General features: G+C 48.1%; 1 protein-coding gene across 5 annotated transcripts in view; it reads right to left on the reverse strand.

Annotated features, from left to right (window-relative positions):
- HIVEP3 (HIVEP zinc finger 3) overlaps positions 1-16,776 on the reverse strand; it is a 523,062-nt gene that overhangs the window by 110,020 nt on the left and 396,266 nt on the right. For all 5 annotated transcript variants that reach the window (XM_032160468.2, XM_032160467.2, XM_058443207.1 and 2 more), the window contains one exon: positions 10,093-10,291. The gene's annotated coding sequence lies outside the window, so the exon portion shown is untranslated. The remainder of the gene's footprint in view (positions 1-10,092; positions 10,292-16,776) is intronic.

Consider the following 16,776-nt stretch of genomic DNA (forward strand, 5'->3'; position numbering starts at 1 on the left):
CCCAGTGACCTGAGCTCAAGGATGAGTTTCCCAAGCCAAAAGGGACCTTGGAAGTTATCTATCCAGCTGGCCTATTTTCCAGATGAGGAAACTGAGGCTTGAAGAAGTTGACTAGTCTGAGAGAAGACTGAACAGGTGTGTCAGCCCGGCTCCTCTCTCAGAACTCTTTCTCTTATACCTCACGTCCCATCTGTCAGCAAATCATGTTCCTTGACCTCAAAATGGAGCTGGAATCAGACCCCTTACCATGGCCCCTGCAGCTGCCACCCTGGTGTGCGACTCTATCACCTCCTGATCTGTCACGTCACTGCCTCCTAGCTGGCCTCAGGCTGCTGCCCCCACCCCCTCCAGGGCAGCCTCCACAGCCTCCTTCGGCAGGACAGCCCACTCCTCTGCTCAGGTCTTCCAGGGCTTCCGGGTGTTGCACCTGCCTCTCCCTTCCAGCCTCCTCTGCTCCTGTGCCCCCGCCCCCACTCCTCCAGCCACACCAGCTTCCTTGCTGTTCCCACTAGGCTGATCTTGCCTCCACCTGGAATACTCTTCTCTGATACCCCCAGCACTTGCTCCTCGCCTCCCTCCGGTCTTTACTCTCCACCCGTCCTGACTGCCTGATTTCTAAACCTCGACAACCTGCCAGCCCCCGTGCCCCCTATTCCTTTCCTGACTGCCGCCTTGTCACATACTATGTATGTTACTTAAGAAGATAATATATTTACATTTATTTTACATACACTTATGTGTTTAAGATCTCACAAAATATACAGTCTATAGAGAGTGTGCATGTGTGTATAGTGACGACATGTTTGTCTATTTCCCTACCAGAATGTAACTCCAAGAGACAGGTGTTTTGTGCTTTGTCACCCAGAATGGTGCTTGGCCCCTTATGTCTAAGTAGGGCCGAAGGTAAGGATGACCTACCTCTTTGAGGATGGATGAGGATGGTGATGGTGGCTGGGGTGTCACCTGACTGGTATGGGTGTTAGGAGTAGGGGAAGGAATGAGTTTGGTGGCATATGTAGGCTCAGCAGAGGGAGAGCCAGGGCTCCAGGGAGGTCAGCTGGGAGGCTGTCCGAATGCTATATTTTTGGAGCCATATGGAAGAAACACCCAGACTCCTGGGCCTCAGTCCCCCACCCCCAACCAGCCCTGGTAGAGCAGCTCCAAAATAGGAAATTCGCAGAGGTAGCCCCAGAGAGGCTGCTCAGATTAGGCTGCAGTGAGCGCCCAGGCATGGCGGGCCACTCCCTGGCTTTAGGCATCCTGAATCTGCACGTCTAGGAATCTCCATCTCCATGTTTCAAGCTCTCTAGTGGGGAACTCACAGGCCCTGGAGGGGCTTGGGGGCTGCAGCTGAGTTCCTTTGAACAAGCTTTAGTCCCAAGAATACCTGTTGAATGAATAAAAGAAATGGAAGGAAAGGGGGAAAGGTGCTAAGGCAGACACAGGAGAGGAAGACAAAGGCTTGGGAGCACTGAAATGATCCCAGGGAGGCATGCCAAACAGAGCCCGAACAGAGGCAAGACAGCAGGGCTTGTCCTGACAGGTAGCACAGGTGGGTCCAGTTTCCACTCGCTCTCCCACACCTGCAGCTACGCTGGCCAGGAGCACAAACCTCAAGCAAACAGAAACTCGTGATTTCAGTTTTGGTTTGATTGACATTTTTATTTACCTGTGACATAATTTCTTTTAGGATAGCTGGCTTTATTCTAAAGAGCGGCCCAAACTAAGTGGCCTAGGTGACTGGCTGTTCAAATCTCCCTTTTCTGATCCTCCTGTCCTGCCCTACCTCTCCTCTCACCTGTCTGAGCACTTCTCTGACTCTTCCATCCAAGCCTTTTCTTCCTAGATGCCTGTACTCAGTCCTCAAGCTTTGGTCTCTAATCCCCCGCTTTTCTCTCTCTGCACTGCTCGCCTTGACTTGGTAGCAGCTTCCACAGCTGCACACATCACCTGCCCCGCCCAGCACGCCCCAATCCTGCATTTCCAGCAGCTCTCACATCAGTATGCTTAGCGCCCCACTCATCTTTTCACCCCTCTGTCTCTGGTAAACCTTCAGGCTTACGACACTAGCGCTATCTCTAAACTCCACTCTCCTTTGTCCTCATAGCACCCATTCACCCAGTCACTCACCCTCCACCCCTACCCTTTCCCTCAAGCAAACAGAAACCCTCATTTGTTCGACAATTACTGACCAACCACTACTGTGCACCAGGCAGTGCTGGGTACAGGAGGCATTCACCTTGGCCTGTTCTTCTTCCACCTGCGGCACCTCCAGGACCACCCGAGGCCCTGGGATTGGGAGAGGAAGCCTGTTCCATAACTGGTCAGCCCCACACCTGCAACTAATTGACAGTGTGACCCTGGGCAAGTCACTTGCCACGTCTGAGCTTGGGTGTTCCCATCTGCCCTCTGGGAGGATGATTCATTCCCGCCTCACCTGTCCCCAGTCCAGCTGGGAAAGGCATCACCCGGCTTCCTACAGGTGACATCAGTCTGAATAATACTTGTGGTGCACCCATAGCCATGGTGCAGCCTCTTCCTCCCACAGACCATGGCCTTGACCCCCTTCAGCCTCCTGGCCTCCAGTATGGGACAGAGCCCTGGAATCTGCATTTTGAAGAAACTCAAGGTAATTCTGTTATGGGAGGGTGTGTGGACTATACGTGGAGAAATTCTGGCTCACAGGATAAAGTCTAAGCTTCCTCACCACCCCCAACTCATTGATGAAACCTTCACCCTGCTTTCCAGCATTGGCCCCCTCTGTCTCCAAAGGAAGGGCCTGCAGCTGTGGCCAGACTGGTCTGTCCACTCCCCACCCTGAGCCCCGCAATGGGCCTGCTCTTCTTCTTCTTTTGTTTTGTTTTGTTTTCTTCGAGACAGGGTCTTGCTGTGTCCCTCAGGCTGCAGTGCAGTGGTATAATCACAGCTCACTGCAGCCCCCATCTCCTGGGCTCAAGCCATCCACCCATCTCAGCCTCAATATTTAGGACTACAGGAGTATGACCACTACACCTGGCTAAATTTTTATTTTTCTGGTTTTTGAGATGAGGTCTCACTACCTTGCCCGTTCTAGTCTCAAACTCCCCGGCTCAGGTGATCCTCCTGCCTCAGCCTCCCAAGCAGCTGGGATTACAGGCCTAAGCCCCCAGGCCTGGTCAGGCGTGCTCTTCTCTTATGATTTCCCCAACTTGGAAAGACCTCCTGACCTCCCCATCTCTGCAAGTCTCTTTCCCACCCTGCAACATCCAACTCAAATGCCTTCACCTTCCTCTATCAAGCTCAGAATCGCCACTCAACATGAGTTAGGGCCAAACACACGGGCCATCATCATTTCCTGCCTGGATTGCTGGCTGGCTTTTGACTGGCTCATATCCTAGCTTCCTAAGCTGACTGTGAGCTCCCTGAGGCCAACCATCCATCTTGCAGATCCTTGTGTTCAATAACAAATGCTTACTGAGCACCTGCAGAAACCTATACAGCACCCTGCTGGGTGTACAGAAGAGGAAGGCCGAATCCCTGCCTAGAGGGGAGCCCCTCTCATGGAGAGACAGACGGAACTTGCATATACGACCAGGGTAGAAATAAAGACAGGGTACCACAGAATCCCAGAGTAAGGGTCCTAATGCCATGGGGGAGGGGCACTCAGGGGGCAGGGAAGGAAAACGCAGAAAGAGGGAGCAGCACACTCAAAGGATTAAAGTGTGACATGTTCTGCACAAGAGCAGGGGTGGGGGAGGAAGAAGGATGGAGATAACGGGAACAGGCTGGACTGGGAATGCTGAGCTAAGGGTCTGGATTCATCCTGTAGGTCAAGGGTTAGCAAATCCAGCCGGCTGCCTGTTTTCGTACATAAAATTTTACTGGAACACAACCATGCCCATTTTTTACATATTATCTGTGGTTGCTTCCAGGCTGCAATGACAAAGTCAAGAGAGACTATATGGCCGGCAAATCTTCAAATACTATCTGGCCATTCAGAGCAAAAGAATGCTCATTCCTGCTATAGACATTGGAAGCTACGGGTGGATTTTAAGCAGCAGATAGCAGGGTCAGATTTGTGTTTCACGTTTCTGTCACTCTTGGATCATGCTGGGATGTGCTGGAGCAGACAAGCTGGGGGAAAGGGAAGGTGGCTGGGAGGCTGGTACAGTTGTCCAGGTAGGGGATGGAGATCAACAACAACATTGCTGTTTTTTATTAAGAGATTCATTAAGAGTTGCTATGTGCCCACACTGGGCTGTGCCCTTTACACATATTCATTTAATCTGCAGAGTAACTGCTGGATATAGCTAGAGTTGTTATCTCCATCCTACTGATGAGGCACAGAGGAGTGAAGTCACTTGCCCAAGGTCACGCAGCCAGTATGCGACAGAGCCCGGATGCAAACCCAGTGGTCCAAACCTGAGCTGGGGCCCTCAGTGCCAAGCTCCAGGGCTTCAGGGTCGAGCATGTTTTTGGCAACAGATCCCTTCGAGTCTCCCTGGGAATACACAGAACACAAATCCTCTAAAGGAGAAAATCTACCCCAGCCGAGTCAGGCAGGAAGTGGGAGGCAGCAGTGTGGCTATTTTGGAGAAGCGACACGAGAAACCACGAAACTTCCTACCTGTCCCGTTTTGCTCCCATCTGTCCTCGGAAACAAAGCTGCCCCTCTCTAAGATAAAAAGGTGTTTCTCCCCACACAGTGGCTCTGCCACTGGTGGTGGGAGACAGAGCACTAAGCTTAGCACACACTTGCTATTTTTAAAGGGCTATATAAACAAACAGGGCTATGTAAATAAGAAAAAAATGAGGTCATCCTTTTAAAACCTAAAAATGTCCCTTTTGTATGGGGTGAGCAGCACAACCTCAGAAAGCACAGGGGTTTTTCTATCCCCTTGAGGCTTCTCTAGCCCATTGCCTCCAAAAACCACCAGGCCTGGCTCTCTTCCTTGCACCCACTGAGTGAAGGGCAGGTGGCCTGGGAGTCAGGACTCCTGGGTTTCATTCCTGGGTCTGTGGGCTTTGCCTCGAATGCCTAAGGCCAATGTCCAATCCCAGCCACCACCGTCCAGGGACCCTGACATCCAACCCCACGCCGGTCTCTCACAAACACAGCCCATGCTCCAGGCCCTCCTCCTCCTGTGCCAGCCCTGGCTTGGCGAGCTGATTCTCCTGGCCCCTCTGCTGTCCTTTTTCCTCCACACTGCCTCACACCTTGACCTGTTGAATGGCCACAGAGGCTCTCTGCCTGCCGATCAGGAGTGACGTGTATGCTCCCCACCCCCACTTCTCTGCACACATGTTTACCTTGCTCCATGCTCTTCTGCACCTTTTCTTCAAAGGCGTGGGCCAGAGGTCATTAAAGCAGCCCCAGGAGCTGAGTTTGCTCATCAACAACTGCTAGGAGGCATCCCAAGCCTCGCCGGAAGCTCACATGGCCTCCCTGGGTTGCAAGAGTACTATTTCCGCTACTGACTGCATTCTCCACGGCATCACCGCAACTTCTCCCCTCCCCATCTCTCCTCCTTCCTCCTCTGCCTCCAACTGTCAGCGTCTGTGGCCCCTCCATTATCCTCAAGTACAAAAATGAGAACCACCAATATTTGCTGAAGGGGTAGTCTCCAAATTGTGTTCCATGAAAGTGTTTCGGAGGCTCTCCAACTGTTCCATGAGAATGTTATTCTAAAAGTACAGTTTGACTCCTATTTTAACAGAAAACGAGCATGTACACACATTCAAACATGCTCTACATGTAGCACATGGGAACATACTGAATACAGCCAACAAGTGCTGCCAGTTTAATTTGGTTTTTGCAGACCTCAGATTAAGGTCTGGGTAGATCTTGACCTTCACTGCTGAAATGTATCTTCAGTTAGGAAGAGTGGAGCTCTTTACTGGGTATCTTTGTGTTGTCATTTTTTAAATTCAGGACTTTATATGCGCACATAAAACCATACAAGCAAGTACACTCTGAAGCTTTCAATGATAAGACAATGTATTATGTGGATTATCATGAAAATATCATAAATGATTTTGGGGCTTCCTGTCTGACTTGTGTGTGTAATAGGAAGGAATTTAAGCAGTTGTTTGATATTGTCACTGATGCAAACCAGAATTCCCTTCTACTCCTCCCCAAATGTCCAGATAATGTTGAACTGAAGACCATTCTGTGGCTTTAAGGCAAGCTGTTAACAATCTGTCACCATTCACGTCATGTTATGGATGTGATTTAGAATTCCTTGGCCAGGCGCGGTGGCTCACGCCTGTAATCCCAGCACTTTGGGAGGCTGAGGTGGGCGGATCACAAGGTCAGGAGTTTGAGACCAGCCCATCTCTACTAAACCCCATCTCTACTAAAAATACAAAAATTAGCCGGCGTGGTGGCACGTGCCTGTAAGCCCAGCTATTCGGGAGGCTGAGGCAGGAGAATACTTGAACCTGGGAGGCAGAGATTGCAGTGAGCCGAGATCATGCCATTGCACTCCAGCCTGGGTGACAGGGCGAGACTCCAACTCAAAAATAATAATAATAATAATAATTCCTTAATACTTTGCAGCCAAGTCAAATGAAACAAGAAAGAAAAAGGAATATTAGATATTGCAGCTGATACAGCAAGCAATACAATGATGATCTAGGGCAGAGGTCAGCAAACTTCTTCTGTAAAGGGCCAAATAGTAAGAACTTTAGACTTTGTGAAACAGTCTCAAGCAGCCATAGATAATGCATTAAAAAAATGGTGTGGCTATGTTCCAATAAAACTTTACAGAATCAGGCAGCAGCCTGGATTAGGCCCACAGGCAATAGTTTGCCAATTCCTGATCTAGAACCTCAGATTTCAATGTGTTTGTGCATCAGAACAGAGGCATCGCTAATAACATAATAAATATAACTTTCATAATAAATAATAAATAAATGTTGAAAACTTCACAGCCAGGTGTGGTAGTCCATGTCTGTACTCCTAGCTACTCAGGAAGCTGAGGTAGGAGGATCCCTTGAGCCCAGGAGTTTGAGGCTGCAGTGAGCTATGATCACACCACTATACTCTAGCCTGGGCAACAGAGCAAGACAGTATATATTAAAAAAAAAAATAAAGTCTTTTGCATCTGACTTAAATTAGAGTAAGTCTAAATGGCAATAATTTGGAGATAAGAAATAGGAATAAAAATGAGAATTTTTAAACAATGTTAAAAATTTGAACTTAAAAAATAAATGTATTCATAAACCATCACTTTAACCTGTTTTATATATTGACATTCCATGCAAGATTTGGCTTTTAAAAATAGCTTCTAAGACTATAAATTTTGAAAATTGCTCAAGTTTCTCGTTGCTGAGAAATTGCTTCCATATCCATTTTCAAATGAGATCTGTCCTCTAGTTTCTCATTCAGAAAGCACATTGATTCTGGAGAAAGCCCCACTTCAGGCCCTTCTGAAGAGCGGCTGTGACTCCATGTTTCCCTGCCCTCAGTAATTCCACACATAGCTGTGCCCAAGCCTCCGATGGTGCTGATGGGCCACCCCACCCTCCCCAGTACCGGGGCGTTTGCAGCACTGCACGCCTCTGTCTTGTTCGGATGCCATATACCCCAGCTCCTCCCTGGTGGCTGGGAGGGCTGTGCCAGCAGTGGCCATGATCACCTGGACTCCAGCAGCACCAAGTCAGCACCTCATTAATCACAGGCACTTTCTTCCCCAGGGAGAACACAGGCAGAGGCAGGAGCCAGGTTTCTCGCTGGAACTGACAGCTCATTTCCCTCTGGGCAAGTCCCATACTCTACAGATTCTTCCAAGCAGCTGGCTGAGCCCACACGGACAAACAGAGAGTCTGGGCATGAAGCGGGGGGAGGGGAGGGAAATGCCAAGTCTGCAGAGGACTCCCCCATCTGTACCCCCTGGACAGTTCCCCCATATCTCTGGCTTGCATCTCTCAGAGGGCTCTGCTTCTGGACTAGTTCAAGTATCTGTTGTACACCTCATGGAATGAACCCAGATCCTGTCCTGAGACTGCTCATGAGACCCCTAAATGGCTGTGATAGGCACAGAAGAAAATAAGTGCTAAGTTGAGGTACCAGGAAGTGCCCCAGGATGCCAAGCCAGGGGCATCCTGGGGCATTACAGCATGACCGATTCCTATGAACATGTAGACATTCCTAGGGAAGGGGTCATCCTTGGAGCTGTCATTGCTATTCTTCAGGAAGCATCTCGGTGGAGAAAAAAGTGCTGGGTCTTTTGTAACCAGAAGCTGTGCCCCTTACCATCTGTGTAGCTGTCTTTAAACTACTGAACCTCTCTGTGCTCAGTTTCCTTATGTGCACAACAGGGGCAACAGGACCAGACTCACTGAGGTTTGGGAAGGACTCGAACCTGTCTGTAAAGTACCAACCATGTGGGCAGCAGCATCGGTCCCCGTGCTTCAGCCTGACCTCAGGGACGCAGCACTGGGGCCAGAGGGCAGGGCATGCAGATGGCACAGGGCTGCAACTGGGAGAGTAGGGTGGTGGCCCAACTTCCCCCATGTGCCAGAAGGGTGGCTCACATTTGGGGAGTCCTTGTTACGTGGCTGGCAACATTCTAGGGGCCTTCCCCAGCAACCCTGTGAGGCAGGTATCACTACCAGCCTCATTTTGCAAGTGAGAAGGATGAGGCAGAGATAGAGCAATTTGCCTCTTAAACCAGTAAGTGCCTCACACAACCACTAAGAGTCGGGACTGGGATTTGAACTCAGGGTGGATCTACACTGTTAAGTACCACAACAAACATCCCCTCTCAAAATGAGGCGCCAATGCCCAGTTCTTCCTTGGAATCCAGGGAACGATTCCTTTACCTCCTCAGGAGAACCCTGGTCTAGGCCTAGGGCTGGTAGGCCCAAGCTGTCATATTGTGGGCAGAGGCCCAGGCTCCAGCCACCCCGAAGTCCAGGCAGCAACAGCGATGCCATCTCTGAGGGCTGCCTGTGGCCCCATCCCCTTCTCTATACAGTGAGGAAACTTCAGCTTTCAGAGAAGCGGAAGAGTCACTGCTCCTGGCATGCCAGGCTGGGAAATGTCACCTTGGAAATCACAGCTGGGCCCACAGACCCAAACACAGGATAGGATGAGCATCTCCAGGGCCCCAGAAGGAGGCCCTGGAGTCCCCAAGCCTTGGCTGCATCAGAATCAACGTAGATTCCTGGGTCCCCAACCCCCAAGAGTCTGATGCAGAGGGCACAGGTAGGCCAGAGAACTCCCTCCCTCCGTCTGTCCCTCCCTCCCTCCCTCCCTCCCTCCCTCCCTCCCTTCCTTCCTTTGTCATACCAGGCACCCTCTTTCTAATCCCCAGCTCTCTGGGTGATTATGGCTCTTCACACCAGAGAAAACATCCAAGGACTTGTTCTTGACCCAACGAGCTTCTAACACTGCACACCTAACCTGTACTGCAGCCTGAAACCACAGCACATACCTGAAGATCTAAATGCATATATAAACATAAGCTGATACCAGGCCTCTCCCCAGGCCCATTTGATCACTATCTCAGGAGCTGGGGCCCTGCTATTGAAATTGCTGAAATTCCAAGAATCATTGCCCCAACTCTGACATCTTTTCAATTCTTCACAACTTGGGGGCAGGTGGGGTGAGAAAGGGGACTGAAGACCTGCTGCTACGTCTCTAACTCCCATGGTGCTCCTCTGACTAGGCATTGGGTGGGCAGTGGTGGTCTTCAGGCAAGAACCATTATGTGGGAGAAGAGGGTAGAGCTCTGGCTACCAGGAGCACACAGTTGGACTGGCTTGTGGAGGCTGTGGCCCCTGGAGAGAGGGCTGTGGCCCTTTGAGAGGAGCTGTTGTATCCTTTGCCAGGGCAGAATGGAAACTGAGGAACTGGGAGGGGGCAGACTGCATTTCATGGGAGACAGCATGGGGAGCAGTAGCCAGTTGCTGGCACTCAGGGTCTCTACTCCTGACCAAGGAAGGTTGAGGATTTCCAGAACAACTTTCACAGAGGCATCAGAAAGGCAACGATAACACTAATAATAACAATAATACATTTTTCAGAGGAAGAACTAAGCAAGCTCATGCAAGACAAACCAACATGGCGCCTGGCAAGCATATTCAGCAACAGCCCCCATTTCCCACCTGTGCTGAAGGCACCACTTCCGATGACCAAAACTGAAACGCTGTTCTCTCTGAAAGCCAGCATTCATGTCCACTCCTGCGGCAGCCGCCCTCCTCCTAGGCGCCGCTCTTCCCACCGGAGGGGCGGGCTTGCTTGGCCAGGACCCCGCGAGGCTCCTCCATGAACTAGGTTGAGGCTGCTGGGTTTGTGCCTCGAATCCTGCAGGAGATGATTGAGAAACATGGTCAAAGAACTTTCTTGGTCAACTTTTTTAGACACAGAACAATCCCTGCCTGGTCCCTGGAGGACCCACCCCCCAACTGCTCCCAAGTGGCTTTACTTGGTACAGGGCCTGATCCCCATACCCCCCTACTTTGTATTCAACACAACTTCTCTGAGCCTCTATTTCTTCACTAGTGTGGTAGGCAGAATTCTAAGATGGCCCTCAAGATTTCCGGTTCCCCTGGTGCACAGACCCTGCATAGCCCCCAGGACTGTGAATAGGATGGATGGTTGGGTTATGTTACAGGGCACAACTGACCTTAAAAGAGGGAGATTATCCAGACCTGGCCTGGTATGAAAGCCCTTTAAAAACAATTTGCAGGAAATGCCATTCTGGTCACCAGCCTTGGGAAAGTATTTATGGCTAAGTCCTCAAAAGCAATTGCAACAAAAACAAAAATTGGCAAGTGGGCCTAATTAAACTAAAGAGTGTCTGCACAGCAAAAGAAACTATCAACAGAGTAAACAGACAACCTACAGAACGGGAGAAAATGTCTATAAACTGTGCATCCAATGAAGATCTAATATTCAGAATCTATAAGGAACTTAAACAATTCAACAAGCAAACACCAAATAATCCCATTAAAAAGTAGGCAAAGGACACGACTAGACACTTCTCAAAAGAAGACACACAAGTGGCCACCAAACATGAAAAAAATGTTCAACATCACTAATCATCAGAGAAATGCAAATCAAAACCACAGTGAGATACCATCTCACACCAGTCAGAATGTCTATTACTAAAAAGGCAAAAAAACAACAGATGCTGGCGAGACTGTGGAGAAAAGGGAATGCTTATACGCGGTTGGCAGGAATGTAAGGTAGCTCAGCCACTGTGGAAAGCAGTTTGGAAATTTCTCAAAGAACTTCAAACAGAACGACCATTCGACCCAGAAATTCCATTACTGAGTATATACCCAAAGGAAAATAAGTTATTCTGCCAAAAAGACACACGCACTTGTATGTTCACTCCAGCACTGTTCACAATAGCAAAGACATGGAATCAACCTACATGCCCATGAGTGGTGGATGAGGTAAAGAAAATGTGATGCATATACACCATGGAATATTACGTAGTCATAAAAAAGAACAAAATCATGTCCTTGACAGCATCATGGATGCACCTGGAGGCCCTTATCCTAAGAGAATTAACACAGGCACAGAAAATCAAATGCCATGTGTTTTCACCTATAAGGCAGGAGCTAAACATTGGGTACACATGGACATAAAGATGTGAACGACAGACACTAGTAACTACTGGGTGGGGGAGAGAGAGGGAGGGACAAGGGCTGAAAAACTACCTAGTGGGTACTATGCTCACCACCTGGATGACAGGATCATTCTACTCCAAACCTCAGCATCACACAATGTACCCAAACCTGCACATGTACCCCCAAATGTAATAGAAAAGTTGAAATTATTTTTAAAAAGCAGAGTTTTCTCTGGCTAATCACAGGAGAGGAAGTCAGGGAGATTTGGGTCTGGAGAACGCTTCACCATACCCTCACCGCCTTGAAGATGGAGGATTGTATGGAAAGGATTGGCCCGCAGCTTCCAGGAGCTGATGGCAACCCCGGCTGATGACCAGCAAAAAACAGGACCTCAGTCTTACCATTGTAGGGAACTCAGTCTTGTCAATACCTTGAATGAGCTTGGAAAGCAGAATGTTCCTCAGAGCTTCCAGATGAGAACCTGACCCACCACCCTGATTCAGCCCTGAGCAGAGAATCCAGCCACTCTGTACCAGACTTCTGCCCTACAGATCCGTGAGCTAACAAACGGGTGTTATTCTAAGTCACTAAATTGGAGGTGATTTGTTATGCAGCAAGAGAAAACTAATACAGCCTGGAAAAGTGACTCATATTCAGGCATGGGTGGCAATGAAATACAATAAAAGACATAAAAGCATATTGTATTCCCCAAATCACAAAATAAAACAGGCCAAGGGAGGCCTGTTTCAGGGCAGGAGCCCAACAGTGATTCCTGAATGAATACGCAAATGAGTATCGGTTTTTAATAATCGACTTGCCAGGCTGTTGTAAGGATCAAATAAGGAAATACAGAGGAAGATGCTTTGTAAACTAGAAAGCCAAAGTTGTTTCAGTCAGCGATGGCATGGTGTGTCATATCCATGCCGTGCTCTTTGGAGGATGCTCTGGTTTGCCTGCTGCAGGCAGTGTGGTGGGATGGATGAGAATGTAGCTTCCAGGGCCAGGCATACCTGGTTCAAATCCAGCTCTTCCACTTCTGACATCTGCAGCTTGAGAAAGTTGCATTGCCTTGCTGTGCCTGGCAAGTGGGGCCAAGAATGGTGAGTACCTTCCAGGGCCCGTACTTTAATGAGTCCGTATGTGAAAAAAGGTTGGAACAATGCCTGGCACGGCCCACGTAACTGCTCTGAATATTATCTCAGAATGGAACCCAATAATCTGGGTCTGGAGTAACCTGCACACAGGCCTGGGGCACTGTTACCTTTCTCCTCTTGGGCACGCTGCTTTTTATTCACACAGCCTCAGAATCATGTTTGGCAACCATATCACACTGCCGATTCCTACAGAGCATACAGGTCACCGATGCCCCCCTGCTGTCCCCTTCCCAATGTACTTGCTGCTATGAAACCCAGCCAGCCCTGTCCTACCCCCAGGGCAGCATCGCAGCACCACACAGTGGAGAGGCTTGCTCTGTGGCTCTATCAATTAGTTCCTGATTCTGCCATCGGAACCCGCCCAACTTCTCACTACTCTGTGGGTTTCTATCCTCCCTGATCCGACCTCATGCCCTCCAATAGATTGCAGTTATTAATCAAAATGGCCGTGCTCTCTTCCTCCCAGTGTAGAAACACTCACTTCTCAGAACACGCTATTCTACAAACACAATCTACAGTTTCCTACCTCCGAGCCTTGGCTCAGGCAGCCTCTTCTGCATGGAATGCTACTCCCCTCCCTCTGCAATCGTGCCCACCTGGCTGAATCCTGCCCATCTTCCCTCAGGAGGCTCAGCCAGCTCCCACAAAATTGGACCTAAGTTCTGCCTCCCCAGAATACCCAAAGCACATTTGCTGTCCCCCTCCTAATGTAAATAACAGCATCCACTGTGCTCAGCCACTGCTTAAAGCCCTTCTAGATTACATACAGCTCAGGCAGGGTCATTCGGACTCACTCCCTCATCCCGAGTATGGCCCGTCACACACAGTCAGTGTGGAACAATTCTCTTTAGCGCCCAATTTGGTTGTTCATTCTTTTAACAGATGTCCACTCAGTGCCTATTTTGGGTAGAGCCGGGTTGTAGGTGCCAGCATTAATAGATGGCAAAGATTTAGTCTCTATCTTCAAGGGGAGCACGGAGTAGGGGTAGTCAATCTTGTTGGTGTCTGAATGTGTGAGAGAGAGAAAAAAGAAAGAGGATATTCAAAACAAAGGGAGTCGTGTAAGAAAAGACATATCTCTTGACCTTGTAATCCACCTGTCCCGGCCTCCGAAAGTGCTGGGATTACAGGCATGAGCCACCACGCCTGGCGGATCATGAGGTCAAGAGATCAAGACCATCCCAGCCAACATGGTGAAACCCAGTCTCTACTAAAAGTATAAAAATTAGCCAGGCGTAGTGGCGCATGCCTGCAGTCTTAGGTACTTGGGAGGGTGAGGCAGGAGAATCGCTTGAACCCGGGAGACGGAGGTTGCAGTGAGCCGAGATTGTGCCACTGTACTCCAGCCTGGGTGACAGAGCAAGACTCCAACTCAAAGAAAAAAAAAAAAGAAAGAAAAAAAGATAAAAAGAAGGGACAGAGGACCCCCAAATGGCCAGAATGTTCAAGAAAATTGCATGGTGTCCACATGGCTGGAGGTGAGGGGCGGTGACAGTGGGAGGTGCTGTGCAGGGGCCGGGACATGAGGGTTTGGCAGATGAAGTGGCCTGGACGTGGTGGTGTTGTGGAGTGAGGTCATTTTCATCAGTGAGGTCCTGCAGCCAGGATGAGGGGTGTGGCTTGAGGAGAAAGGATCAGGTGGAAGGAGAGAGACCTCTTCGGGCTGCAGGCGTGAGGCTGGTGTCACTGACTCTCCCCAGTCTCCTCCTTCGTGGCAGGTCAGAGGGCTGTCCACCACACCCACGTCCAGGTCGCCAGAAAATGTCACACACACCTGAGGGCCTAGATGGCAAACTGAGCCCATTTATCTCCCTCTTCTCCCCACACAATGCCCCTGAAATAAAAGAAGAAATGTACAAATAAGAACAGATCCGCAGTAGCACCAGCTGGCCAGAAAGTCCGAGGGAAAACAGATGAGTGGGAGTGACAGGAAATCTAATCAGAGTGAAGCTGGCCTCACCCAGCCTGGCAGGGAGGGCCCACCTGCCAGGCACCCCAGGACTTGTGCAGAGCTCCTCCATGGCAGGGCGGGCTGGAGCGGGGTCCTGAAATCCCCCCCCCTCAAAAGAGTGGATCCTCTCAGTTTCCAAAAAGACCAAAGTGGGAGTTGGGCAGGGAGGTACTGGGAGCAGAAAGTACCTCCCCAGACACCCTTCTGCCTTCAACTGCATGACTTTATTATCCCAGGAGCCTCTCTCCCTGGCAAATGCTTGACTGTTCATCACAGAAACCTCCTGAAGGACCCATCTACTCTTCAATCAACAGCTGGTGCCCTAGGATTCTCTGAATCCCTTGCCTGGCCTCAAAATCCCTCACCTCATGGCTTCCACCAGTCCTGGACTACTGTATTCCTTACACAACCCTAACCAAGCCCCCACATTAACACACCCACCCCACCTTAAAGAGAACTGCCAGGCTTCAGAAAACCCAACCTTGCCTCCCTCCTCCCAGACAGGCCAAACCCTCTAGAATCAGTGCCCTTCCTTTGGCAAGTGAGTAATAAACTCAGCTTTGCCTTACCAACAAGTTTGTAGATGATATCTGGGGAGCCGGCATTTGACAGTCTCTACAAAAATGCTTGGAATCAAATTGATATTCAACTTGATATCTGCATCATTTACAATAGGGCAAAGACCTCCGAGCTTGGAGGAAAAAGGGTTAAAACCCTTAGATCCTTTACTCAGCCAAGTCTCAAAGCCAAAGAGAAGTGTAAAATAGTATGCCACCCACCACCCACGCATCTTTTCTTAAAAAAAAAAAATTACTCGAGGAATTACTCCAAGGAAATAAGAATTGTACTAGAATAAGTAATTCAAAAAAGGACAAGATAGGATATACAAGAAACAGGGAGAAATAATAAAAGCAGAAAAAGGTTAAGTGAAGTCTAAACAAATGTGGATAATCATGATCCTATCTTGTTGGGAATTGGATACCATTTAATTCTTGACATCAATAGAGAAATCTGTGTAAAAACTAATCATTTCTAGAAGAAAAGCAAGATGCAAACCTTTTAAACCACTGTGTGGGGAGAGGGGAAGGGAGAAAAAAAGAAAACTCTATTAATTTAGCCAAAAGTGGGAAAAGAAAAATTAAACAGGAAAGAAAAAGTATAACAAACAAAAGACATAAAATAAGATGACAAAAGACACAATAATATGAATAAATTAAATTACTTTAAGATACCAGGCTGGATAAAAGGAAAAAAGCATTCAACTATATGCTGTTTGGAAATAACACACTTAAACTGGCAAAAACGATGGAAATCAAATAAATGGAAAAAAGGCAAATGGTAATGAAAATAATGCGAGAAAGCCAATATTAATATCAGACAAAATGCAAAAATGTTAATTAAATACACTAAACTGGGGCCTTTTGTATTGCTGAAGAGTTTATTTCTCCAAGGAGATACAAAAATCATGAACTTTTACTCTCATCATAAACACAGAACCACAAAATGTATAAAATAAGACATTCTTGGACCACAAGGAGGAGGTAAAGAAAGAACAGGAAATGTCTTGAGCATTATTATTTAAAATTTGATGGTATAAGTAACCTCCAAAGAAGAATAGAAAGGGTTTGAAGATGTAGTTAGTAAGTTTAACTTCATATACATTCAAGAAATAGAGAAAACACCTTTTTCTCAAATGTCCCTGTACTAGACTGCAAGAAAATCTCAAATTCCAAAATGCACAAATTGTACAGACCACAGCCTCAGTTCTTGATGAAATAAAATTAGACATTAACAAATAGCAAAAAATAAAAATACATAAACAAATGATGCACATGACAATTTAAAAATGCTTTTCTAAAAAAACTCTTGAATCAAAGAGGACAGCAACACTATCGTAGGATAATTATAAATGTACAACATTGAGAACCCTACTTTTCAAAATCTGTGTAGTGCAATCAAAGCTGCATTTAGAAGAAATACAAAGCTTAGATGTTTTCATGATAAATTAACAAAGGTTGAAACTAAATGAGTTAAGCACATAACCCAAGAAACTAAAAAAGAATGAAATAAACCAAAGTAATCTAGAAGAAATGAATAAAGTTGAAA

This window comes from Hylobates moloch, unplaced genomic scaffold (genome assembly GCF_009828535.3).
Source record: "Hylobates moloch isolate HMO894 unplaced genomic scaffold, HMol_V3 SCAFFOLD_8, whole genome shotgun sequence".
Taxonomy (NCBI): Eukaryota; Metazoa; Chordata; class Mammalia; order Primates; family Hylobatidae; genus Hylobates; species Hylobates moloch.